Raw genomic sequence first — 25868 nt, 5'->3', positions numbered from 1 at the left:
ACAAAATGCTCCTTATTCCTTGGGTAAGCAAACATGATCAATCAACAAGTGTTCAACAAGACACTCAGTCTTCAGTTCTTTGTGTTGTCCTAAGCACTGTGAGAGTGTCAAGAAGAAAGAACGTTGGATAAGTCATCCATAATGCCACACTAAGAGCCCAGATACCTGATCTAAGTCTCAACTTGACCAGTTACTAGCTATATGACCTTAGACAAGTCACTGCCCTACTTGCAATCTGCTTTTCATTTGTAAAAAAAAGGAGTTTGAGCAAGATGGTCCCTCCATTCTCTTTCAGTTTGAAGAATATTGGCACATAGTAGGTGCTTAATAAACACATTTTTCCTTTCTTCTGTCTGGAAGTAGAACTCATAATTCTAGTGAAATGTATAATAGTAGTCAACACTGAAACAGCACTTAGTGGCTTGAGAATCACTTTCTTAATCTGATCTCATTTGATTCTCACAACCCTATGAAATACAGGCTGTTATTATTCCATTTTCCAGTTGAGGAAACTGACGCAAAAGGTGTTAAGTGGTTTGCCCAGAGCCACGCAAGAAGTATCTGAGGTCAGATTTGAATTAAGTTCTTCCTTGCTCCATGTTCAAGGCTCTAACCACTGTACCCCCAGGCTGCTTCTAATCTAGTTGGAGAGAAAGTGGCAATATCACGAAATCATTCAAGTATAAGACAATATGGAAATAATCTAGTAAATTGTAAGGAAATAGCTACATGAGGATTTCAAACTGCATGATATTCAAGGTCAATTCCAGTCTAAACCCTATGATCTTCTGGAGCATTCAGATGTTCCTAGAAAGGGAACCCACGAAGGGTGAGTCAGAGAAAGCTTCTTGGAGGAACCAATATCCAGCCTCCAGAGGCTCAGTCAAGAGAGTAGATGGAAACATGAGAACATGAGAAATTCTCATAGGAATTTTGGAGAAACTTTTAAAATGATCAAGGTTCTTAGGGATGCTCTGCAGAGGTAAAATATCCCTGAATTATAAAGCATGACATAATTAAAGGGGGATGAACCTGTCTGGAGTGAATCATGTTGATCTCCACCATCCTGAAAGGAGTTGAGGATTTGAAATCAAAAGACCTCAATTCAAATCCTGACTCCAACACTCACTTGTTGTATAACCATGGGCAAGTTACTTAACCTCTCTCTTCCTCAGTTTCCCCCATCTGCAAAAGGAGGATAATACTATGTTAATTATATATTGTATTATTATATATTATATTATATTATATAATAACATAATAATCACCCTGCTTCACAGGGTGATCTTGAGGGAAGTGCTTTGTAGCATTTAATGCCGTCTCCTAAATTGTAAAAGGCTAAAATATAATTTGCTATTGTAAAGTTGTGTTTTATTGTTTTTATAATTAGGATTAGAGGTAGCTGGTAGTACAATGGATAGAGAGCTGACCCTGTAGTCAGGATAGACCTGAGTTCAAATCTGGCCTCAGACACTCACTAACTGTGTGACCCTGGGCAAGTCACTTATCCTCTGCCTCAGTTTTCACATAAAATGAATATAATGATACCACCTACCTTGAAGAGCTTTTGTGAGGATCAAATGAGACAATATTTATAAAAAGAATTTAGCGCATAATGGACTCTACAAGAATGTTTATTCCCCTTAGAATCTAACAGGGTTAATTCAGGGGACCAAGAGGACCACTAGGCCTCAGAACTAGGCTCAAAGGGGCCTTAAAATTTCATAGGAAAGAACTGTCACCATTCAATTATGAGAAAAGAACATTTGGGATCTTTCCCTTAGGCTTAATATCAACTACAATGTGTGAAAGCTAGATTTAGGATTCAATAATTCACCCAGGAAAAAAGACTAGAAATGCATTGGTTGATTTTTTCAGACCATCAAACAATATTTCCTCTTTTTCCTCTTCTGCTTTTTGTATGTTTGTGTCCTGTCTTGGTACCACAAATGTGGGAAGTGGTTCCAGCCTCTGAAAAGAGCTAAAAATAGGAGTCAGGAGACTGTAAGTGCAAACATTGACTTGGTCACTTAACCAGTTGTGTGTTAATGGACAAGCAACTTGACATCTTGGATCCTCAGTTTCCTTTTCTGTAAAATTGGGATAACAAGACTTATCCCCAGGGCTGTTGTGAGAAAATGTCCTTGAGGAACTACATGCTACGAGTAGAGTACAACATTCCTGCTGATAAATAAATACAGAACTTGAGGAAGGAGAGGCTGCTAAGCCTTGGTGGTATCAGTGGACGTTTCATGGCATGCAATGGTCCTTCAAGGTATCTTCAAACTTCTGAGAGGCAGAGATGAAAGAGATCCCATAAGCACATGATATAATTATGAGCTCAGAGAATACCTAGAGCCTAGATTACATGGAATAAGGCTAGAAATGGATGGCTGGGGCCAGGCTGTATAGGGTTTTAAATTGCTGAACTGAGGAATGTGGGTTTTATCCTTAGAGCAATGAGGAGCCATTGAGGTTTTTTAAGCAAGGATGCGGTTAGAGAAAAGTTACTTTGACAGTTGTAAGGAAGATGTATTAAAAAGGTATTAAGGACAAGAAATAGAAGCAAATTAAGAGGTAATTATAATGGCCAGTTAGGTGGCACACTGGGGTCTGGAGTCAGGAAGACTTATCTTCCTGGATTCAAATGTGGCCTTAGATACTTTCTAGTTGTGTGACCCTGGACAAGTCACTTAACCTTGTTGGCCCCAGTTCCCTCATCTGTAAAAAGAACTGGAGAAGGAAATGACAAACCATTACACTATCTTTGCCAAGAAAACCCCAAATGGGGTTGTGAAGAGTTGGGCATGACTGAAATGACTGAACAACAACAGTGTCTAAGGTGAGAGAGGGCTTGAACTTAGCCCTGTGAGTTGAGAGAAAGCAATGCATGTGAGATGGTATGGTGATGGTGACAAGATCTGACAACTAATTATAAGGGACAGGGAAGAATCTAGGTTGATTAACTATCAGGTTATAGAGCTGGACCACTGGAAGTCCATGGTGGTATCCTCAATAGAAACAGAAGTTTAGAGAAAAGAATGACTATCACTTATGTGGTAGACATGTTGAATTCAAGGTGCCAACATGATATTCAGGTGGAGATGTCCATCAGGCAATTGGTGATGGAGTACTGAAATTCAGGAGAGAGATTTGGACTGGAAATACAGATTTGAGAGTCATTTTCATAGAGATGATAATGGACTTATGATGAGGTCATCAAGAGAGAAAACGGAAGAGCCCAGGAAAGAGCTCTAGAAAATACCTATGCTTAAGTATCACGAAAGGGATGATAAATCATCAAAAAATCTTGAGGGAAAGAGGACAAATAGGGAGAGAGAGAGGGAGGGAGAGAGAGGGAAAGAAAGAGAGAGAGAGAGTGAGAAAGAGAGAGGGAGAGAAGTATTCTAATCAAGGCAGAGGGTTAGGGGATGGGGTGGTGAAGTATCCAAAGGAATGGGTGGCAAATAGTGTCAAAAGGTGCAGAGAGGATGAAAAATAAGAAATGTCATTTGAATTAGCATCTAAGATATCACTGCTAATTGTGATTATGTAGGATGGAAGGAAATCTGGACTAGTGAAAAGAGAAATGGATTGGGAGTCAGGATAATGTAGTTAGAGTCAGAGACTCTGGTTCTGTTTCCCAGCTCTGGCACTTACCACATCAGTGACCTTGTATGTGCCTCTTTATCTCTCTAGGTCTCAGCTTCCTAACCTGTAAAATGAGGTTGATTGGCCTAGGTGATCTCCAAAATTCCTGCCAACTCCAATTCTGAGACTTTACCCACAGTTCTGCCATTGAGTGGCAGTGTGATCTTAAGCAAGATTTTTTTATCTCAAAGTCAGTTTTTTTAATCTGGAAAATAGAAATAAAGGTACTTGTCTCACAGTATTGTTGTGAAGGCCAAATGAATCAATACATAGAACATTTGAAAACATTAGCATGCTATTTAAACCGGAGCTGCAATGATTAATTCTGGCTAAAATATATTATGCATTATATAATGTATTGTACATACTTATGATTATTAATTATAATGATTATAGTCATATTGCTAGTAATGGCTTAGGGGTTGATTGTATATGTGGATAATGTAGAGCCAGATCTAATACAAAGAAATGTAAGAACAATAAACATGAAGTTTGTGGTCTCCAAAGCACTGAAATTGTTATATCCCCAAAAGGCAGTGGAGAAGAATATGTAGGGTATGAATAAGCTATAGCCCATTTTAAGTAAAGAATTATGTTGTGGAATCAGCATAAAGCATATCATCAAATAAATGTATAACTGACAAAAGATGGGCAAGCTATGTGGTTAGACTGTGAGATAGCCAATGGACCACTCTTTTGTCCCACTGGTACAAATATAGGTAGAATGTACACCTTGGGATGAACTTAGAAGAGGAAGTAGAAGAGAGCTGAGCAGGATGGGTAGGTTTGGAGAGGTTGTGATTTGTATCATCAGAGGAAATACCCAAATGGATAAGATCAGAACTCCACTAGAGTAGGGGAGTAAATATAAAGCCTTCTCTCATAGGGTCAGAAAAGAAGTAAAGGATGTGGGAAGTGTGGTTAGACAATAGTTCATCTGAAAAAGATCTGGCAGTTTAAGTGGTCTGCACATTCAATGAGTCAGTGACATGACACATCAGTCAAAAAACTTTTAGCCACATTAGCTTACCTTAAAAGAAGCACTGAGAACTAATGAATGCAATGGTAAATCTGCTGTGCTCTAACCTGATCAGACCACAGATAGTGTATTAGGGTTAGTCCTGGGCACCACATTTTAGGAAGGACATTGACAAAACTTATTGTGTTTGGCCTTCTTTCTTGAAGAGGACCATGACATCAGGAAAATGATGACATGACTTGCAGTTGACTTTGATTTGAGTAAGGGAGGATTTTGCAAGGTCACTAGCCTCACTTTCTCCTCCAGAGTCAGCAGGGTCCAGTGGCCAGATATTCATCAGGACAATTAGAGATGGCCCAGGATGCAATGGGAGACCCTAGCCCTTTTAGGCTAAGTCTTTTTCAGGTATTCACTTAGAGTGAGATAATACCCATTCAGTGAATAGGCCCCTTTGAGAAGTGAGTCAAGGGATGGTCCCTTTAATTAGAAAAACAAGAAAAAAAAAATCAAGTCAGGAGGGGAAGACCCTCAGGGTTGTTGTTCCAAAGAGAAACAGTTACCACTGACGTTCACTGTAAGCCAGGACAGCCCAAAATACAACCGTTATGTGGAGCTTGGGCAGGGAACTATTGTGTGTGGTCCCATCTATGAACTTCAGAGAGAACTGGGTTTAAGGCTTTGTGAAAGAAGGAAAGAAAGAAAGAGAAAGAGAAAGAAAAAGAGAGAGAAAGAAAGAGAGGGAGGAAGGGAGGAAGGAAGGAAGGAGGAAGGAAGGAAGGAAGGAAGGAAGGAAGGAAGGAAGGAAGGAAGGAAGGAAGGAAGGAAGGAAGGAAGGAAGGAAGGAAGGAAGGAAGGAAAGTTCATCTTTCCCCTCCAAAAGGGAGGGAGAAAAAGAGAGTAGGGACAATGAGAAATTTACTTCTCCACTCCTCAAAAGGATGTACAAAACTGTCCAAGGAGACCTCATGACTAAGACTAAAAGTGACTCCAGAACTCTATCTACCTTGTTGAGATGAATCCTATATGGTTTAGTGGAAAGTGCATTGGGTTAGAAGTCAAAGGATGGGAGTTAGACTCCTGGCCCTGCTACTTTATAAATGTGAGCCTTGCTTTCTTCATCCGTAAAATGAAATTGGAGATGATCTTTACAGTCACTTCTAGCTATAAATCTTATGTTCTAACTAAAGCAAGTCCGGAGGAGGATGGCCAAGATGGTGAGCTGATGAGTACAATTCGTGCTAAATGAGGATTAGTTGAAAAGAGTAAGAATCCTTGGCCTGAAAGAGAGAAGGGCTTGGAAACAGTGTGCGTGAGAGCTAGCTATCTTTGGTTACTTGAAGAGACGTCATGTGGGAGAGAGGTTAAATTTGTTCAACTTGCCTCCAGAAGATAGAACAAAGAGTAGAGAGGCAGGTTTCAATTCAATTTAAGAAATAACTTGTTAACACTCTGATCTGGCTAGAAATAGACTGGGTCATCATCCAGTATGGGGTGAAATTCCCCATCACTGGAAATCTTCACACAGAGGCTGGGTGGCCATTTGTTACAGATATAGTTGGATACAGGTTGCACAAGACCTCTGAGGTTTTCTGAGGTTGTAGGTCTAACATTCTGTGCAATGTGAAGCTCATCTGTTTTAGTTTTTTTAAATCAGAGGAGTTGTCCTGTCCTCCCTCACTGGTTGCCTCTTTGAGTCACTATCCAACCACTAAGAACTCAGAAGCCCCTGCTAAAGCATGAAGCCCAGAGAATTTGCCACTATTCTTGCTATCTAACTCTCCTGCACCCCAGGAAGGAGCTACCCTGGGGTTCTTCTGGACAGCCACAATTCTAAATCATCCCAAAAAGAAAAGGGCTCGCTAAAACTCTCCATATTCCTGCTCTGCTCAGACGTCTGGTGCCTAAAAAGAACAGTACTGTTCCTTGGGGAAAAAGTGATTGTTCTCACTTTGTGCCATAAGAATGAATCAGGTTTTGCCTGATTACTCAAGTGTGCTATTTGAGATTTTCTGTGGGGTGTCTCAGTGCAGAGGATGGAGAAGAAGAGAAAGACCCCTGCTGTATTTGCTACCTGCACAGGCTTGTTTGAAAAACAGACGCAGACGTGAGAAGCATGAACAAATAGGTGAGGAAACATGGTGAGCGAAGTAATTCTGCAGCTCCTTCCCTCAGTGAGAACCGTTAAGAATACTAGCCACAACCAATGGACAGGGACCATCCTCCTTCATTCAGCTGTTATCTGTTATTCAGCTCCAAAGACCAAGAACTCACCAGCTTCTGAGGTACCCCATTGCACTGGGGGATTTCATCCCTGTGGGTTTTCTCTCTTCTGGTATTGATACTTTTACAGCTTTCTTTGCTTGGGATTCAAAGCCCTCCACCACATGGTGCCATTCACCATTTCCAGCCTTATCTCATAAACTCTGCTTTTCAGCCAAACTAGACTGAACCCAAATAGGTCCATTCCTTTCACACCACTATCCCTTTGTTGACCCTCTTCCTATACCTAGATTGTTCCTCTGCCACCATAGCTGATATTCAAGTAAATTATTACGAATATATGAGTGGGAAAATATTTATTAAGTACTACCATATGCCAAGCCCTGTGCTAAGTGGTAGTAGTCCCTGCTTTCAAGGAGCTCACATTCTCATTGGGGAGACAGCACTTGGGGAAAGGTTTAGCTGGAGGGAGAGTGACAAAGCCCAGTGATTCATAGGATTCTGCAGAAGGGCAACAAGCAAGGCCCAAGGGCATTTAGAATGCATCATCAGATTGGATGGCAATACCAGAGATCTGGAGTGCACAGTAACAGGCCAAATGGAAAGATCCAGTGGTCTTTAGGGCAGATGGTAATGCCCAAGATGGTAATGCCTACTTTAACAAAAGTTGTGCAGATAGTGTTCATCTAAATGTCATGAACACCCATGACTTGCCCCACAGTTGAAGGAGGAGGGCTGGAGGCACCTAGCCCATCACCTATGAGAAGAAAGGAATGGCAAATTAGAACAAATAATGTTCTATGAGATCAGATAAGGAAGGGTCTAGTATTTGATTGAGGGCAGAGAGTGGAGAGGATCAAGGAAGATTTCATAGATAATCTTGAAAGTCATGATTTTCCCCAAAATGGAAAGTGATGAGTTAATAGTCCCAGATCAAGGATTCAAACTCTCCCTCCTCCAGTGACTACTTGTGGGACCTTCCTCTCCAAATGTACTTTTCCCTTCTATAAAAGGAAAGGTTTTCAACCAACAGTTTCCAGTGTCCTCACAGCACCAAATCTCTGATAGGTACAAGTCACCCTTATATAGGTTTTCCAAGGTCTTCCTTTACAACAATCCAAGGAGTTTGAGAGGACAGATATTGTTCCTAAGGTCATAGATCTCAAGTTTGAAGGGATGTCAGAGGTTACCTGGTCCAACCTCCTTACAAAGAGTGAACTCATATGTCTCCTAACTCCCTGTCTAGCATGGGGGTGCTTTTTTTCAATTTTTAACATTTTTATTTAAAATTTTGAGTTCCAAATTCTATCCCTACCTCTCTCTCTTTTCCCTTCCCCAAGACAGTAAGCAATCAGATATAGGTTATACATGTGCAATTATGAAAAACATTTCCATATTGGTCATTCTGTACAAAAAGACTTTAAAAAAATGAAAGAAAAAAAGTAAAAACTAGCATGCTTCAGTCTTCATTCAAACAATATCAGTTCTTTCTCTGGAGGCAGATAGTATGCTTCATCATTAGGCTTTTGGGATTGTTTTAGATCATTTGTATTGCTGAGAATAGCTAAGTCACAATTTTTCATCAAGTAATATTGCTGTTACTGTGTACAATGTTCTCCCGATTCTGTTCCCTTGACTGCATCAGTTCATGAAAGTCTTTCCAGGTTTTTCTGAATCCATCCTACTTGTCTTTTCTTATAGTCTATATTCTTATAGTAATATTCCATTACAATCATATACAATAGCTTGCTTAGCCATTCCCCAATTGGTGCTCATCCCTTTGATTTCAAATTATTTGCCCAACCAAAAGAGTTGTTATAAATATTTTTGTACATGTGGCTCCTTTTTCCTTTTTAATGATCTCTTCGGGATACATACCTAGTAGTAGTATTACTGGATCAAAGGGTACACACAGTTTTATAGCTCTTTGGGCATAGTTTCACATTACTCTCATGGGGGTACTTCTAACAAGTGGGTGCAGAGGCTGCTGGGAAGCAGAAAGAAAATGTGAGAAAAAGAAGGGGTTTTTGCTTGCTGATAATGTGAATCTTCATACAACTCCACATCCACCAAACACCAGCTGGACACAGGATATTTATAGAAGGGACCTGACATTTAGTTTAAACAACTCTTTTCTTAGGAACTTTGTTAACTCAGTTGTCAGGAAATTTCACTGTTGACATTTCCTCTTGGTTTTTATGATGCCTGCCTCTGCTTTTCAGTATATTTCAAAAAGTGTATTTCTTATTAAGTTAAGGAGAAGAGAAATGCGTGCTAGCATGATTGCACACCATGATTCTTCTCTTTGACCACTGGCACCAGCGCAAGATATAACATTAAAGAGAGGAGACTATTTGGAAGTTATTAGTCTGTCAATAATTCCCGTTCTCTTCTTCCTGCTATTGTGGGACTGAATCATAGGATGCTAAATGAGAGGGACCTTGAAGGTTACCTGGTATAACACCAGCATTTTTCAAGGGAAGGAATTAAAGTTCAGAGAAAGCCGCACAAGGAGTAAATGTCAGAGTTGGGTTTTAAACCCAGGTCTTTTACTCCTTGAACTACACCATAATGCTTCTCTGATGTCAAGTGGAGAATACAAGTGGCTATCACACATGTGGCATTGCCAGGAGGTAAGCTAATGAGCAGTTTAAAGATAATATTTCTTTGACTATATTGAAAGGTACCAAAGGCGTTGTATTGGTGGTGGATCACCATACCTAGTCAGGAAGACTTGAGTTCAAATCTGGCCTCAGACACTTACTGTTCAAGTCAGTTAACAGTCTGTTAACTGTCTGCCTCAGTTTCCTCATCTGTAAAATGAACTGGAGAAGGAAATGACAAACTATTATAGTATCTTTGCCAAGAAAACCCCAAATGGGGTCACAAAGAGTTGGATGCCACTGAAAAAAAACTCAATGAAAATAACAAAGAGGCATTGTATCACTTGGGCAGTAGGTATCAATAGATGTGAAAGTATGGCATGTTCTCTTTGTCCCCCTGGCAGGGCAGTGTGGTACAGTGTAAAGTGTGCCAATTTGAAGTCAACAGATGTGGATTCAAACCCTAATTTTCCCACTTACCATCTATATGACCTTGGGCAAATCCCTTCACTTCTCTGGGGCTCACTTTCTTCATCAGTGAAATGAAAGGATTGAACTAGATGACTAAATTTCTTTCTAGTACTAACCCAGTGATCCTGTTTGAGTGACATTTTGACCTGAGTACTTAAGCAAAAAAAACTAACTGTATATTTGAATATGTATACTTTAAAGAGGAGCAAGTTTCTTGGTCCATGATATATTTCATTGACTCTCTGGTTTAAGAATTTGTTAACACTTGTGATGGATGGAAGAATTAAGACTCACAATAGCTCATACTGGAACCACAGCCTTCAGTCTACATTTGTTGCCATTAAATTTCATCTTGTTAAAGTCTTGTACTTAAGTTAAAAAAAAAAATCAGTTGCAAAAAAATAGAATTGAGGGCAGGGGGCAGAAGAGAAGTGGCTAGACAGTAATTCATATGATAAAGACCTAAAAGTTATGTATTCTTCAAGTTCAGTATGAGCTACCAAACAAGCTAATACTATCCCTTTTTTTCCCCTTGGTCTAGACTTGAATTATATTGGTGTATATAACTGGATGGGAAAAGATTCTAGTTAAAAATTCCTCCTACCAGTGCAGGCCATCAACCTTATCTGCCACCTATAGTCTTGAAGAGTTACCTGAGGCAACTTGCAGAGTTGCCTGAGGCAGCTAGGTGATGCCATAGTGTACAGAGTGCCAGGCCTAGAGACAGAAAGACTCATCTTCCTGAGTTCAAATCCAGCCTCATACACTTACTATCTGTGTGGCCCTGAGCAAGTCACTTAACCCTGTTTGCCTCAGTTTCCTCTTCTACAAAATAAGCTATAAAATTAAAAAAAAGGAAGTGGTAAACCACTCCAGTATCTTTGCCAAGAAAACCCCAAATGAGGTCACAAAGAGTCAGACATGACTGAACAACAACAACTTGGCCACTGAGAGGTCTACTTTGGGCCTTGCACAACCAGTACATGTTAGAGACAAGACTTGAACTCTGATCTTCCTGACTCCAAAACTACTCTCTATCCTTTATACCAAGGGTTCTGAACATCATTGATTACCTCTGGAATATTATGCTCTGTTCTGAGTACTATATTTTAGAGAGGATGTGACAAAGATGAAATTCACTGGGGGACAGGGAGCATGAAACCCTTCATTTAATCTCCATGGGCCTCAGTTGTCTGGAAGATAGCAGGAACTTAATAAATGCCTATTCCATTCTATTCCTTTTCCCCTGACAATTTATTATCATTGTCAATATGGACGTTATTGTCCCATCATTATCATTATGGTTCCTTTCTCAAAATAATTCATAAATCCCTCTTTGAATATTGCCTTCAGAGCCAGTTTATAGGCCTCAGCAGAAAATCAGTCTTATTTCATAGACAAAATTTGATTTGGACCATGAGTGGAGCTCTTTGGGTTAATCACCCACTGTATAGACTAGATGTGGCTCTGAATGATTTTCAACTATTTACAGAAATCAGTTCCATACATAAAAAGAAGCATCTAGGTAACATAATATGTAGAAAAACTAGACTTGGATTTAGGAAAAACTAAGTCTAAATCCTGATTCAGACATTCACTAGTTGTGGGACCTTGAGTAAGTCAATAAACCTCTCTTAGTTTCAGTTTCTTCATCTATATAATGGGGATAATAACCTGCTTCCCAGAGCTGTTGGGAGGATCGAATAAGACAATATACATAAAGTGTTTTGCAAATCTCAACGTTAGCTGTTGTTCTAAACGAAGAGGTGTCAGCCTTGAACACACCAGGATATTCCAGGTTTTGAATGCAGTTCTCAAATCAGAGTTCCTAAGTTATGTTGAGCATTAGTTAGTCCTCTGATCATTTAAAGGAACCATAGATTTAGAGTGAGATGATTCTTTTGGCCATCTGGTCTACCTCATTCATTTTTTTTTTTTTTTTTTAAATGAGGAAACTGAGGGTAAGTGGCTTTTTGAGGGTCACACAAGTAGTAAGCAGCAGAGATTGAACCCCAGGTCCTGCGGAGACATATTTAGAGTGATTTTCATTATACCATGCTGGGATAGCATTCATTTGAATGTACTAACATTTGAAAATGTTAGTACATTTTTTTTAAAAAACTAACAAATTATGAAGTAGTTACACCTCTCTGACCTCTAATTACATCAGTCATCAGTGAATTCGCTCTAAACACCCCTGGGCATAACTGGGAACTTATTAAATCAAAAGCACAGATATTCTTTAAGACCCAGAGAGGACCAGGGCTAGGAACCAACTTAGTGGGCCTGCAGCTATGGCTAAAACGGTTTTTTCTTCCTTAGTGTCAACCATTTCTACATAGAGAAGACTGTTTCAGAGACCCTTTAGCCATAATGAAGTGGAAGTTAGCTCGGCGACCCAATGTCTCCAAAGACGTCCTTGGAACAGTCTTGATTTTTCAAGCAGAATGAGCTAGATTGACCATGGCGGTCATCAATTAGTCAAGATGTTGGCGTCTTTTATAATCCTAATGTTTCTAAGATTATGGGTTCAAAACTTGAAAGGATCCTTGGAGGCCATTTAGTTCAACCCCCTCATTTGACAAAAAAAGGAAATGTGAAACCAAGAGAAATGTTGTATTTCTTTTTTGCATAGCCTAAAAGGATCAAAGACTTAGAACATTATGGGCATAGACCTAGGAGGGACTTTAGTGGCCATCTACTTTAATGCCCTTATCTTACTGATAAGGAAACTGAGATCTAAGGCATTTAAGTGACTCACAAAATATCACATAGGGAGTAAGAGACAGTGCTGTTGGATCCCAGGTCACAGACTTACAGAATCACAAATTTTGAAAGTTGGAAGGGACTTCAACCACCTAGTCTAATGCATAAGCAAAAGGAATCCTCTCTTATGATGTACCTGACAAGTCATCATCCCACCTCTGCTTAAAGACCTCAAAGGAAGAAGGGAAAACCTACCATCTCTGAAGGCAGGCCATCATACTTTGGGACAGCTCTGATTCTTAAGAAATTTTTGTTTTGTTTGACACCAAGCCTAATTAGTTTCTGTGTAATTTCCACTTCATTACTCTTGGTTATGCCCTCTAGAGTCATATAAAAACCAGATACCACATCTACATGACAATCCTTCAAATAACTTAAAGATAGCTATCATGTGCCCCTCTCCCAACCAATCTGCTTTTTGCCAGGCTAAACATGACCAACCCTTCAATTAATCCTGATAGGTCCTTCACTATGTGGGATGTCCTCCTCCAGGCACCCTCCAATTCCTCAATATCCATTTTAAACCATGGTGCCCATAACTGAGCACAATCCTCCACATAAAGTCTGAGGAGGGTAAAGCATAACAAGACTATCACCTCAAAACTCCGCCCCTCAATTCAGCCCAAAATCAAATTAGCTTTTTTTTTATTGAAGGGATGCTACATTGGGCTGCTGACTCCTGTTCAACAGACAGTCTACAAAACCTTCTCTCTTTTTTTCAGAACAATTGCTCTCCCTCTCCATTACTCACCCATCTTATACTTGTGAAATTGATTTTTTTTTTGGTACCCAAATGTGTTTTCCTATTAAAGTTCAGCTTCTTTAATTCAAACAGTGCTCTAACCTGTCACGATCTTTTTGAATCCTGACCCTGTCATCCAGTGTGTTAGCTACTCCTCTCAGCTTTGTATCATCTGCAGATTTGATGAGTATAACATCTATGCCTTTGTCCATGTTATTAATAAAAATGTTAAACAACGTAGGGTCAAGCACAAATCCTTAGAGTATTGCCCTGGAGACCTCCTGTCATATTGACATTGAATCATAGACAACTACTCCTTAGGTCCAGTCAGTTGGCCAATTCTGAGTTCATCTATAGTCAATAATGGTTAATAAACTGTTGATTAAGTACCTATTATGGACCAAGTATTGTGGTAAGTGTGAGCGATACAAATACAGACAAAAAGAAAGATAGCCTCTACCTTCAAGGAGTCTACAATCTAATGGGAAAAGAAAATACATAAAAAGAAACTGAAAGGCAGGGGAGAAGAGGCCTGCTCTCCAGTTATAAGATCCAATCAGAAGGGCAGAGGCCATTGATGAGAAAGATGTGAGTAACAGGAAGATTCAATCCTACAGCACAATCAGATTTTTCCAATGATGCATTTCCTGGGGATGGAACGCATAATAGAGAATTCCATAGAAGTCCAAAAGCAGCATAGTTGGTTGGAAATGGGGAGAAAACTGGCCTGAATCCCATCTTTAGATAAAAGCCCTGGAGCCCATGGCCCCGTCCTCCAATATTATCCTCTAATTCATTTCTCTCCATCTTCTCCACAAAGATAATGAGATACCTTGTCAAAAGTATTGCTACAGTCTAGTGGCAATCCATACCCACAGTATAGTACTATAGGACAGATAGTTTAGTAGTCCTGCTAAAAACAGTCGTGAGATCAGTCAAGCATGACGCAATCTTCATGATGCTGTATTGGCTCTTGTAATCACCATTCCCTTTCTAAATGTTGAGCAAACATCTTTTCATGGTCCCTTTGAGAATTTCCCCCAGGAGTTTAGGTCAGGTCAACTGGCTTCAGTTTACCAACTTTCTTCACTTCCCTTTTTTGAAAATCAGGAAATTGACTCCAATCTTGTGGTACCCTACTTATTTTCCATGATTTTCAAATCTCATTGACTGTTTCAGCATCACATCTACAATCCAGTTTTTCCAAGCACAAAGATTATGTATATTATTGGGGTTAGGGACTTGAATTCATCAAGAGCATCTACGTCCTTCATCAATACTATCTTACTTATCTTCGGTATCAAATTATCATCTTTGTTCCATAATTTCCAATGTAAGGGTCCTTCTCCTTTGCAGAGAAAATAGAAACAGTATGAGTTGAATAGCCCTGCCTTCTCTCCATGATCTCTCTTCATCATCTCTCTGACCCAGGAGAAGGCCTTATCCCTTCTTTGACCCACCTTTTTCTCCTTACATAGCTATTAAAAAACTTTTTGTTTTCCATAGCTTACCTTGCCAGGTTCCCATCACTCTGAGCATTTTCATTCCTGATACTCTTTTTATAAGTCCATATCATGCTCTCATATTCATCTTCTCTTTTCTGGCCTTGCTTCCATATTCTATACATTTCATTTAAAAATCTAAGTTGCTTTTTGAGTACCCTGAGAAACATTGCTTTCTTCAGATAAATCTCATTTCCCCTCTTCACTGGAATTGTTTCTCTGTATGTCTTGGAATTTCATTCATGAGTATCCCCCATCCTTCCTGGACTGCTTTCCCCTGAAACATTTTTATTTCATGGCATCCTTCCTATCTTTCCTTGAATCTTTTGAAACCTTATTTCTCAAAATGTAAGGTACATGTTGGTGTATGCCCAAATTTTCTCTCCCTTTCTAGGAGGGAGTCTTCACTTTTCCCCAAAGTTCCCATCATTTCCATGTCAAAAATTGATTCCTTTCTGTTAATGAGAACTAGATCCAGAATAGAATATAGAATTAATATAGAAATAATAGAATTGTTGATTGCTCTACCTTTTGAAGGATAAAAGTTAAACATTCAAGAAGTCAGCTGTTCTCAGAGGAAGGAGAGAGAACCCAGAAAACATCTGAATAATTCAAGTTCTCCCACCCCCACCCCATCTTCATCACTACTATATCATATTTCTATGCTAGGCTTTTGATCTTTTTCCCAAATTACCATCTATTTTCTCTTTCTGTTCAGGTGGTCTGTAGCATAGTCCAGTAAAAAAAAAAAAAAGTCCCTTTCTTTTGTCCTTTCTTTGACCTTCACCAAATTCTCTCTACCATGCCTCTTCCCATGTTTCTAGATTTTCTCATGTGAGTATAACTTATGAAAGTATAACACAACCCAAACCTGCCTTTTACCTACTATTTCTTTTGAATAAGATAAATCCTCCCAAGTCCATAGTCTCATCGTGGCTTTCATCCCACCAAATCTCAGTGACACCCATGAAGCCAAACTTGCCAGATTTATTTTTTGTTAATTGCCTGAACTTTTGACACATGTGTAGACACTTGAGGCCATGAGTTTTACTGCTTTTGATACTGATTCCTTCCTGGGCCTTCCGGGTATCTCAGCTACTGTTGTTCTTCTTTGTGGCTCTATAGTATCCAGCTGGGGGATATATATATATATATATACATACATACATAAACTGTCCTCTCCTTCCCTATCCAATGAAGTTGAGAGCCCTTTTGATTAGATTGAATGAGGTCCTCTAATTCCAAGTCCACCATTATTTCCTTTGTATCTTTCTGCTTCCAATTTTTACTTTGTAAAATATCTCCTCTGGCATTGTTTTAAAATGTGATTATGATGAAATGCAGATGGCTCTCAATTATTCATAGCAATGGGATTATTGGCACATATAGAAGGGACTGAGGCTGTACCCAAAAGAGTGAATAATTCCCTGATCAGTTGTTTCTGGCTTTATAATTTCTTATTATTTTCTTCATTAGATTTTTGTTCATCGTTGTATTTCATTCACAATTTATTATATTGAGTTTATATCACACTAACAACCTTTTGGCAGATACTCATCTAAGAAGCTTTTGGGAAGGGGATGGAGGAAGCAGCTTTGGCTTATTTATTGTCAATCATCTAGAAAATGGAAATAATGCAACAGGAAGATCACTTGGGGGTATGAGAACAGCTGGAAAACCTGAGAACATGGAAAGGGCATTTGAGTTGGGGTCAGAAGACTCTAGGGTTCAAATCTAGTTCTGCCATTTATTAACTGTGGAACTTTGGTCAACTCAATATCTCTGGCCTGCAATTTTCTCTTCCACAAAATGATAGCATTGAATTAATTGACCTCTAATGTCCTTTCAACTCTTAAAAGTTCCAGGATCCTCTAGACCTGGTTTGGATATTAACTTAGCCATGTAAAGGCAGGGACAGTCTCACCTTTGCTTTGTCTCCCAAGCACCTAGCAGAGTGCCTGGAACACAGTAGGTGCTTCATAAATGATTGTTGATTGATTTCTTGATCTTGGACAAGTCACCAAACCTCTATGAGCCTACGTTTCTTCATCTGCAAAACGGGAGGAAGGAGGGAGTAATAAGTCTCACACCATCCACCTTACAGGGTTATAAGAATCAAATGAAATAATGTGTTTCACCAAGCACTATGTAAATGCATGCTTATTATCCAGAAATTATGAAAGAGGGCTAGTAAACTGTGTGTTAATGAAATTTTAGGCCACTTAGTTGCAGTTGAACTGGCCTGCTTCCTGTACATAGCATACATACAGAGGTCCCCCCATTCTAGGAATTTTATTCCAAAAAAAGTGTCCTTTTGCTCCCTGAAGAGTTTTGGCTAAATGGTTAAGGAAGGGGAAAGCATTTGTCAACTGGACTGTCTTCTCATTTGTTATCTGAATGCTTACTTATCACAGTCTCAAAGTTGGAAGGGACCCTAGAAGGCATGTGATCCAAATCATACCTGAACAGGAATTCCCTCTACAGCATTCTGATAAGTGGTCATCCATCCAACTGCCTTTAGAAAACTTCCAGAGGAAGGGAACCTACCTACCAGCCACTCCTCAAGCAACCAGGTCTACTCTGTGGCAGCTTCAAATAGAAAACTTTTCCTTTCCAAAGCTAAAAGCACTTGACTGTAACTTCCATCCCTTGTTTCTAGTTCCATCCTAGGGGCCAAGCAGAACATGTCTTAATCTTTCCAAATGGTGGCTCTTTGGATGCTTGAAGTCAGCTTTCCCCCAACCTCTAGTACTTTCTTCTCCAGGTTAAACATCTCAGTTCCTCTGACCAGAATTTGTACGGCAAGTTCAGTCTTCTCACCCTCCTGGTCAGTTAAATTTAGTTCAACAAATATTCAGTCACTTACCACAAAATGTACTCACCTAATCAGAGCAGAGGAGATAGGGTTTGAGGAGGTATTACATGAGAAAATTAATATTGTCTTGGTATTTGTGGCCTCCCAGGGGGCTGCCTAATGACAACATGAGAATAAAACAAAGAAACCAGCTCAGGAATCAGAGGTCCTGGGTTCAAATACCCCCTCTGACACTTACCTCCTGTTTGACCTTGGACAAGTTACTTGTCTCCCTTCTCTTATTTATAAAATGAGAGGGTTGAATTAGTTGATCCCTCCTGGCTCCAAAGCTATGATCCCAAGCCCTGCCTGCTTCTGACTACAGTTAGTGAGTATCCTTTTCTGCAAATCAGGTCAAGTACAGGCCTAAACTCACCCATCTTCTCACCCCATTCCCTGAGTATAAGACAAACCATGGGAAAGAGCAAAAGAAAGGAGGTAGTGTTCCTGTGACCAGAGAAAAGCAAATAAAAAACTGAAGTACATTATTTGAATTTTGTATAGAAGATAACAAGGACTTGCTGAAAACCCAAAAATGGGAACAGAGTTAGCAAGGAGAGCAATGACCCATGGTCCTCGACAAATGAAAATATCTTCGAGTATTTCTAACAAGTACACCAAGTCTTCATAATGCTTCAAAAGCTAGTTTTCAGATAGAAATGTGTGACCTGGCTGTACACAGATGTTCTCTATAGATGGTGGTGGGCCATTTACAGAGTGGGTCTACAGTATTTCAAGGTGCATCGACAAGCATTTATTAAGCCCCTACTATGTGTCAAACACTGGATGCTAAACCCTGGATATCTCAGACATGTAGTATAGTGGAAAGAGTGTTGGATTTGGAGTCGGGAGTCAGGGTTAGAATTCAGGCTTTGCTACCAACTATGTGACCTTTGGCAAATAGCTGAACCTGCCTGAGTCTCAGCCCGATCTCTAAGCTCTAAATCCTATTACTTTATATCTAGCCACATGTTCTTCTAGAAGATAATAAAGTCTACCTGCTCAATGTTGAGCATCCCTACTGCTTCATGGGGGGGCATGGGAGAGCAGCAACAGGGTGTAGTGGAAAGAGCCCTGGTCCTAAAGTCAAGACTCAACTGCTTTGTGCCTTAGTTTCCCCAGCTATAACATGAAGATAATACTTATATCACCTTCAGGGGTATACTGGGGCCAAAAACTGATTGTAAAATTGTCAGGGTAAGAATTCACATAATAATGTATTATAATGTTCTCGTAAGTGGTCAAAGGTTATAAATCAGGCCTTGACTTATTGTTTTGTTATTGCCTAGACTTAAGAAAATAATGGAGAAAATCTAAATAATACAACTTAAAGTGTGTTATGGGAACATCTTTCCTGATCTTGTTATCTAACCATTTACCAACACATCCTTGGTTACCTACCCCTGAAACAGTCATTGTGGAGAAAGTGTTTTTCAAACCTTAAGGTATCATGGAAATGTGAGTTGCTATTTAAAGGAATAATCTTTAGAACAAGATATTCAGAATTTTTTTCAGTTATTTCTCTGCTAGGCTATAAGAGATGCTAAAAGAGGAACCATAATCATCCAGCCACCCCTTGAAAACCTCTCCCTCTCCTTGAAGAGATTATAATCTAGTTGAGGAGGTAGGATATGACTATTCTGGGAAACAGTTAAATAGCAACTTAAGATAAGGGAAGATGTGACATTATATTGAAACTCTCTGATTATATTGAAAAGTGGATTTGGCTCAGATTATAATTGTAATGGGAATTCGGAAAAGATTGCAGAGAGCTTGAATAATTGAAGAAAGCTTCATGGAAGAAAAACTTGAGTTGGGTCTTGAAGAATGGGCAGGCCTGGGCTAAACAGTCCAACTGAGTCACCAAACATTGATTAAGCATCTCCCAGGTGTCAGGCATTGTGCTAAGCCCTGGGGATGCAAAAAGAGGCAAAAGGTAATCTCTGCCCTCAAGGAGCTTAATGGGAGAGATGTCATATAAACAAATATATATGAAGAGACTATTTATAGGATAAAGAAGAAAAAATTAATAGAAAGAAGGTGTTGAAATAAAAGGGTGGTTAGGAAAAGAGTCTTATAAGAGGTGGGATTTTAGTTGAGACTTAAGAAATCAGGGAGATCAATAGTCAGAACAGAGGAGAGAGGACATTCCGGGCATGGGGGACAGCAGGAAAGAATGCGCAGAACCAAGATATAAAGTATCTTGTTTGTAGAGCAACCAAGAGACCAGTGTCACTGGATCTAAGAGTATGTATTAGGGAGTGATGTGCAAGAAGTCTGGACAGATAGGAGGGGACTTGGAATGCTAAACACATTATATTTGCTCCTGGAGACAATAGGGAGCCACTGGATTTTATTGATTGTGGGGAGAGGGCAACAGTGTGTATGACATACTCCCACCTGTACTTTAATGCATTATTTTGGGAGCTGAAAGAGAATGGATTGGGGTGGGGAGAGACTTGAGGCAGGAAGAGCCACTAGCAGGCTATTATAATAATCCAGGTGTGAGGTGCTAAGGACCTACACTAGAGGGCTGGCAGTGTCAAAGGGGAAAAAGGGGCTTGAGAGATTTTACAAAGGTGAAATCAGCAGGCCATGGCAACAGTTTGAAGATAGGGGCTGAGAGATTATGAGGAATCCAGGATCACTCCTAGCTTGTGAGCCTGAGGGACTAGGAGGATAGTGTTGCCCTCTATAGTAATGGGCAAGGTAGAAGAGCTTGTGGGTTGCCCTCTGCAGTTATAAGGAAGGTGGTAAGATCTTCAGGGGAAAAATAATTAGTTCTGTTTTGCACATAATTGAACCCTCCCAATGTGGAAAGATACCTTAAGTGCAGAAAAGGAAATAAAGATAGACTAAGAGAGAGTTAGTAAGAATCCTAGTGTGATGGGAACAGTGGATTCCTGATAAGAAGAAAAGATGGGAGTTACAAAGTTACTCTGGACTTCAAGAGGGTGGACTCTTTCTGGGTAGACCCCAAACCCTTCCTAGAGAAGCAGTACAGTATGTGACTCCTACTTCAGTAATATGATCATAGATCATAGGATCACAGATTCTGAACTAATACAAGACCTTAGAAGCATCTAAGCTACCTCCCTCTCCATTTTCCAGATGAGTAAACCTAAGCATGGAAAGGTTAGAGACTTTATTGTGTGCACTTGACTTCCATTGTACATCTCCTATGGCATTAAGAAAAAGGTATTTCAGTTGATTTTGCACTCCTCTTTTGGATGTGCATTTGATTCAATTCCACAAGCATTTCTGAGTACTCACTGTGTGTAGAACACTATTGTATCTGGTGGGAAGAGCAGAAATACACATTTTAGATAATACACAAATAAATATAGTTTAGAATGATCAGTGATCATGCATAAGGAAGAAGCAAAACAAGTCCTAGAGCAAATGTGTATTTAGGAAGATCATTATCAAATTGGTATAAGGTACAGGGAAAGCTTCCTGGAAATGCCTTTCCATCCCACACACTTAACCACAGGAAACACTAGTTATATTAATAAACTGCCTGCTACATACATCCCAGCCACTTGCTGTCATCAGGAGGTGTCATTGCATATTCTGGGGAAAAGCTTGGCAGGAAAGTATCAGGATAGTTGTTCCTGGAAAAACAGAACCAGAGATAGATTTATTTTTCCTTTTACTAGATGAGTAGGACAACTTCCTTGTGCTAATAACTTAGACCCTTATTCCAGCCACCATGGTCTTCCTCAAAGGATTATTGGTGGCACTCAGAGAACCCTAAACCAAAGGAGGTAAGAAGCTGAAGAAGCCCTCTTGTCTTGAGTGTATTCCAGGTACTATAATTTATCTTTGGCATCCTGCCCTTTCAAGTGCCCATCTTGCCTACTGTGGCAACTCTTCCCCATAACCGAGACCTATCTTGTCTTACTCACAGATGGGTCAGGGAATCCCTGCTAAAGTGCTTAACTAATAATTTAAGATACTATCCCCCTCAGACATGTTTGAATTTAATAAAAAGGATCTTAAAGATGGAAACAGGAGAAAGGGGAGGAGCAGGAAATGAGACTCAAAGGAAGAAATCTCTAATGGTGGAACTTCAAGGGGAAAGACAATAAGATATTTTGGAGCAGGGATCCCTTCAAATAAGACTGAGTTAATTGCATACTCTGCCTATGCATAAACCTAGCCCAGCAATTAGTAGCTATCCATCCTCTGCCAATGTGTCCCATTGAGCCCCCCCCCTATGTATCCAGTAGGTCCTTAGTGAATATTTAATTCATAGACTTGGCTCATGTCCACATTTTCATTGGCTGAACCATCAGTCTCAGTGAGTTGATGGTCCCTGAAAGCCAACCCTGCCAGCAATCACAAAAGCTTCCTTTTCTAAAAAAATCTGTTTGTGAAATCCACTTCGAACTTCCTGCTATTTTGTCTAAACTAAATCTAAGCTAGTAGTAACCATAACAAGAAGGATTGTATGAGTTTTTCATTGTTTCACTTTGTTCTCTAATTCTGACAAGAATTAGACCCAGACCAACCAGAAACTCTGCTAATGAACTTCCTCCCATCACAGGATGTCAGTTCACTTTAAAATTCCATTAGCCTCTCTTCACAGTTAGTGTCTATAACACATTCCACTTACTGAAGAGCTCTGTCTTTCTAGAATCTTCCTTGAAGAACCACCTTGGGAATTCTCCACCCTTAGGGTGTGGAAAGCAAAACCTTAGATCTCCATTAACCAAATGTCTGGATGTCCTGACAGATCAGAAGAAGAGAGGGAATAATAGTCAAGCTCATGGGATTGTTGATTTAGAGCTAGAAAGGACCTTGGATGCCACCAAGTCCAACCCCCCATTTTGCAGATGAGGAAACTGAGGTCTTCCTCAAGGTCACATAGATAACAATAATTTCAGGCAGGATTTGAACCCAGTTCATCCTAACTTCAAGTCCACTGACCTTACATCTACATGTAGACCCCAGGCCAACATCTAAAGTAATTAACATTCTTGAATATTACAGCGGAATGCCAGTTCCTTGAAGACAGGGGCCTTCATTTGTTTTCTGTCTTTGCATCTCTACTGCCCAGCAGAGTACTTTGTATATATTAAGTTCTTAATGATTGTTGAAAACTTCATAATTCAGTTTCCCATGCAATCTGATTTTTCTGTTGATGTTTTTTCAAGTTCATAAAAATAGGGGAAAATCATTTTTTAATTTAAAAAAATCCTTTGGATTTTGAATTCCACCTCATTGAACAGAATGTTTGGGGAATGAACAATACTCCTCAATAACGAATAGCGAATCCATTGACCTTTTAGTACCAAGAAGACATCCACCCACTGCGATCCAACCAGTATTTATTAAATAAGCATATGCAGTGTCAGGCACTGTTATAAGCTCTGGGGATGCAAACACAAGAGCAAGTTCCTTTCCTCAAGGAGTTTATTTTTTACAAGGAGATGTAACATGTACAGAGAGGCATAAATACAAAGTGATTTTAAGAGGGAGAAAATCCACCCAGAGGAGGTAGCACCTGATCAGAGCCTTGAAGGAAGCAGCTAAGGATGCAAAGAGGCAGAGAAGACGAGGGAGTCTGTCCCAGGCAAGCAGGTGGGAAAGGAGATAGCAGCTAACAGGCATGATTGGCCAGAAAGTAGAGTTTGTGAATAGAAGTGATATAAATGAGTCAGGAAGAAAAAATTGGAGACAGATTGTGAAGGGCTTTCAAGTTTTATGCAGGAGGAACATGAGACCTAGAGAGATAAAATGGCATGACCAATGCCACACGAGTATTAACTAATTATTAAGAGGTCAGTCAATAAACTGAGAAACAACATTGGACAGAAGAATGTGTGTGGTGTGGGGAAAAGAGTATTGGATTTGGAGTCAGGAGACATGGGTTCAAATTCTGACGCTGATACTTATTCGCTATATAAATCTGGATCACATCTTTACCTCTCTGTCTTCATTTTCCTCATCTGTATATAGAAACTGACCCTTCCTCTCATACATAAGGTCCCTAGAATAACCCAGATTCAGCATACTCTGTGGGTCACCATGTACTCAAAATTATATTTTCTAAACCCCTACCACTGTAGTTACTTCTTTTTTTCCTAATCAGCCAAAGAATACAGTTCAAAACAAAGGCAACTAGGTGATCTAATGAATTGAACACAGGACTTAAGGTCAGGGAGACCTGACTCTTTCAAATCCTGCCTTAGAGGACATGTAACTTACTAACTTAGGTGAGTAACTTCCTCAATCTGTAAAATGGGGATAATACTAGCCTCTATCTCCCAGAATTTTTGTGAGGGTCAAATGAGATAATGTATATAGACACTCTGAAAATCTTGCAACCACATAAATGCTGGCTATTATTATTGTTATTAAAGAAATAGTATTTTAAAGAAAAATTAAAGGAAAATGCCCTCCCCCCTCCTAAACTAGGGGCATACTCTCTCATCATCACTAGGGAGAGTGAGCATGAACAGAGACCATACTATATGGGGTATAAAGGTGTCATAGAGTGTGATAGTAGTCTTCTGGTGATGTCATTCTGCTGCTCCCACTAGACCTGTTCCCCACTGATTGTATTGTGTCTGCTTGGCATTACTTCATGCTACCAGCTTCTGGGCTTTGTCTAGAGCCACCTGCTGGCATTCTCTGCACCAATCTGTTAGGAGAAAAGGTCAACAGGTTTACCACTACATATAGCAGTCAAAAGCAAGGCACAGTGCAACCAGGCTAAGACTTATCTTCTCCTTTGCATCCCTACATCTGGATAGAGAAGAGAGGCCACTAGCCCAGAAAACTATCTCACTTAGTGTTAGATTTTCCCAAGAGCCTCTCTGATTTACCAGGCAATGAACCAGAACAACCAGCTAAGGACACAAGGTCAGTGTTCTCTACTCACTTAGCTCACATTCCTGTGTTACTACCCAAATTTTCCACCTTTGGTATTATATTTTAACCAGTAAAAAACCTCACTGACTCTGTCCTTACAAAACAGAGTGGGAAAAGAAGGGTTGAATTACATGGTTTCAAAGGATCCTTCCAGCTAATCCTGTAATTCTACATCACAGACGATAGTTAGCAGAAAACAAGGTCCTGTGGGAATCAGTCAAAGATAACCTGTGACGGAGTGGGGAGCCCTAGCAAACTTTGCAACTTTGCTGAGGGCCCGGCCCTAGCTGAATTGACTCTCTAGATAATTGTGAGAAGAGGCCAGACCACCTGTAAGATGTAGGGAAGAATTCATGCCATCTCCTAATGTTTTCTTTCCAATGTTTACTTCCAGGGAAAGTATTGCTAACTGAGAGAAGGAAGCTGAATTCATGATTAACAAACCATTTCAGGTAAATATGGTGCATTTCCACCCAGGAGAGACTCCTTTCCAAAATACAGCAGATGCCTGGCTCCTGGCCAGGGTCCTGGCTCTGAGGTGGAGGCTGAGCAGCGAATGCTTTAGTGCAGAAAGCCCATGAAGAGTCTCTGTAATATAGAGGAAAAAATACCTTATTTAGGATCAGAAGAGCTGAGTTCCACAACTAGATCTGAAATTCGCTACGTGTGTGAACACAGGACCTTCACATAGCATTTCTGGGCCTCTATTTCTTTACTTGTAAAATGAACGTTGCTGTTGTGAGGAGACCTTAGCATGCTATAGGCATGTCCATTATTTTTTTTTTAGTCTAGATATTTAGGGTTCATATTTTGGTGAAATGCAAGAGGTATGAGTTAGTCCCACATACAACACCAGTGAAAATTGTTACAAAGAAAGGAAGTTTGGATGCAGATCTGGGACAGTTTGAGTTAACTCCTCGACTAATCAGATTAATCTAGGACCTGGCTGGGGCCTTTTTAACAAGGAAAAATATAAAAGCGGCTTTTAGGACTTTGTAGGAGAGCTCCTGAGATCCAGAGAACCTCCTTGCCAGGAGCTTTTGTCTTTCTGAACTGTTTTTAAGCTTTCTGGAAATTACTTCTCCATGAGGTTATTGAATATTTTTGTGCTCCGAGTGATTCATTACACCAACTGCAGAACAGAGACTTGAAAAGATTTATGATTTCACTGCGATAGGGAGGGAACTCCTTCTACCAATGT

At 39.9% G+C, this 25868-nt stretch overlaps 1 protein-coding gene and 1 long non-coding RNA gene across 6 annotated transcripts in view; one reads left to right on the top strand and one right to left on the bottom strand.

Annotated features, from left to right (window-relative positions):
* HRH1 (histamine receptor H1) overlaps positions 1-25868 on the top strand; it is a 122935-nt gene that overhangs the window by 27862 nt on the left and 69205 nt on the right. The gene's annotated exons all lie outside the window — the stretch shown is intronic.
* LOC140497479 (uncharacterized) overlaps positions 19837-25868 on the bottom strand; it is an 82558-nt gene continuing 76526 nt past the window's right edge. For 2 of the 3 annotated variants that reach the window (XR_011964701.1, XR_011964702.1), the window contains one exon: positions 25037-25255. This is a non-coding gene — a long non-coding RNA (uncharacterized lncRNA). Of the gene's footprint in view, positions 24438-25036; positions 25256-25868 lie in introns of those variants that run through there. The other variant, XR_011964703.1, reaches the window with a different exon arrangement.

Source organism: Notamacropus eugenii, chromosome 3, assembly GCF_028372415.1.
Source record: "Notamacropus eugenii isolate mMacEug1 chromosome 3, mMacEug1.pri_v2, whole genome shotgun sequence".
Classification (NCBI taxonomy): Eukaryota; Metazoa; Chordata; class Mammalia; order Diprotodontia; family Macropodidae; genus Notamacropus; species Notamacropus eugenii.
The sequence above is the reverse complement of the archived record's forward strand: the minus strand, read 5'-3'. Positions and strand labels throughout refer to the sequence as shown.